Source organism: Rattus norvegicus, chromosome 14 (genome assembly GCF_021556685.1).
Source record: "Rattus norvegicus strain SHRSP/BbbUtx chromosome 14, alternate assembly SHRSP_T2T, whole genome shotgun sequence".
Classification (NCBI taxonomy): domain Eukaryota; kingdom Metazoa; phylum Chordata; class Mammalia; order Rodentia; family Muridae; genus Rattus; species Rattus norvegicus.
The window spans coordinates 62,105,032-62,106,974 of record NC_141547.1 but is presented as its reverse complement, the minus strand read 5'-3'; the positions used below and the strand labels follow the sequence as shown (position 1 = coordinate 62,106,974).

Below are 1,943 nucleotides of genomic sequence, written 5' to 3'. Positions count from 1 at the left end.
TGATCTTCTAGCGAGGGATGCTGGCTGTTAGCAGGGTTACACATCTCCAGAGACCTCTCTTGGCTTCTTGTGTGGTGGCTGGGATCCAAACCCAGCAAGAACGAGGGGAAGACTCAATGCCGGATGTTTTCTCAAGTCTCTGCTTGGGTTCTACGTGCTGTCCCACTAGCAAAGCCAGTTGTGCCTACAAGCAATGAATCTGTGTGGGTGGGGACTACCATGAGGCAGTGTGTCGGGGATACGGGCTAACTCCACTGGGAGCCATTGCTGTGACTGTCTTCCCACAAGAAGGAAGAAAATCTGAAAGGAAATTGAGTGCTCTAACCTCAGCAAGATGCAAACCATGCGAGTCAGAATTCTTACATGCTCAAGCTGAGGGAAGAAAGACCAGAGAATCATCTTGTTGGGGTTTTGGGACAAACTGTTTCCTGAGTTAGAGAGACATTGGATTCGTAAGACTGGGAGAACTCAAGTGGGAATCCTCTTCAGCTTTTCATAAAACCTGGGGTAGCATTGTTTTCTCCATGTGAACAAAGCTAGATAGATTGTATAAATAGCTGGATAGAGCATAGGTTAGTTGATTCAATCTCAGATTTCTCTGGCTTTCCCAGTCTATAGAAAGACACTGGTGGCCGTTCTCCTGTACAGGAGGCAGCCATGGCGCCCAGCCGGAATGGCATGATCCTGAAGCCCCACTTCCACAAGGACTGGCAGCCAGTGGACACTTGGTTCAACCAGCCGGCCCGCAAGATCCGTAGACGCAAGGCCCGGCAGGCGAAAGCGCGCCGCATCGCCCCTCGCCCCGCGTCCGGTCCCATCAGGCCCATCGTGAGGTGCCCTACAGTTAGATACCACACCAAGGTCCGGGCTGGCAGGGGCTTCAGCCTGGAGGAGCTCAGGGTGGCTGGTATCCACAAGAAAATGGCACGCACCATCGGCATCTCCGTGGACCCAAGGAGGCGAAACAAATCCACGGAGTCACTGCAGGCCAATGTGCAGCGCCTGAAGGAGTACCGCTCCAAGCTCATACTTTTCCCCAGGAAGCCTTCTGCTCCGAAGAAGGGAGACAGTTCTGCTGAAGAACTTAAATTGGCCACGCAGCTAACAGGACCTGTGATGCCCATCCGGAATGTGTACAAAAAGGAGAAGGCCAGAGCCATCACGGAAGAGGAGAAGAACTTTAAGGCTTTCGCCAGCCTTCGCATGGCCCGAGCCAATGCCCGGCTCTTCGGCATCCGAGCAAAGAGGGCGAAAGAAGCCGCAGAGCAAGACGTTGAGAAGAAGAAGTAATGCGTGGCTGGAGAGTTGTAATAAATTTTCTATAAAGCAAAAAAAAAAAAAAAAAAAAAAGAAAGACACTGGTATAGTTAGAGTCTAAACAGGAAAACAGAATTATATCATGTTTTACAACAGAGAGACCTGGTTTTACTGGTGATGGTTGGGGGTGAGGGAGGGGAGTACCACAACTCCATGACAAAGAGGCAGAGACCATACCAACTCATAGAGCCCAGGGGCCTGGATGATAACAAACCAGAACCACCAGGGCGCCGCCCAGAGGCATGGAGAAGACAGAGCCATTTCTAGAGAATTCAAGGCAGAGGAAAGAAGATGAGTCCTCCCCTTCTTCAGCCCCACCCGCCAGTGAGGCAGAATCTGCCTAGAAACTCTCTAGGAACTTCAGAAATGAAGCCAACAGGGTAGCCCCCAGAATCCAGAGCAGGAATGATCTGTGAGCAAAGGTGCCCCAAGCCAGAACAGAAACTTTCTCTGTAGTAATCTGGACAGCTCTCTGCTTGACCTGCTGAGACACCCCCCCTCCGCCCCTGATGCCCCACAAAGTCTCACTGGCAACCTCTGTATTCCAGGGGCCATCTCAGTGAGCTCAAGAAAGGCTCCCTAACCCCTCCTCACCAAGGTCCAAACCTGTCTAACAAGGGACGTCT

General features: G+C 51.7%; 1 pseudogene across 1 annotated transcript; it reads left to right on the top strand.

Annotated features, from left to right (window-relative positions):
* The first annotated feature begins 630 nt into the window (after window positions 1–630).
* LOC100361259 (60S ribosomal protein L13-like) lies at window positions 631–1,317 on the top strand (annotated as a pseudogene). Its single transcript, XR_015637042.1, has one exon. The product of XR_015637042.1 is annotated as a 60S ribosomal protein L13-like (transcript).
* Window positions 1,318–1,943: the final 626 nt, after the last annotated feature.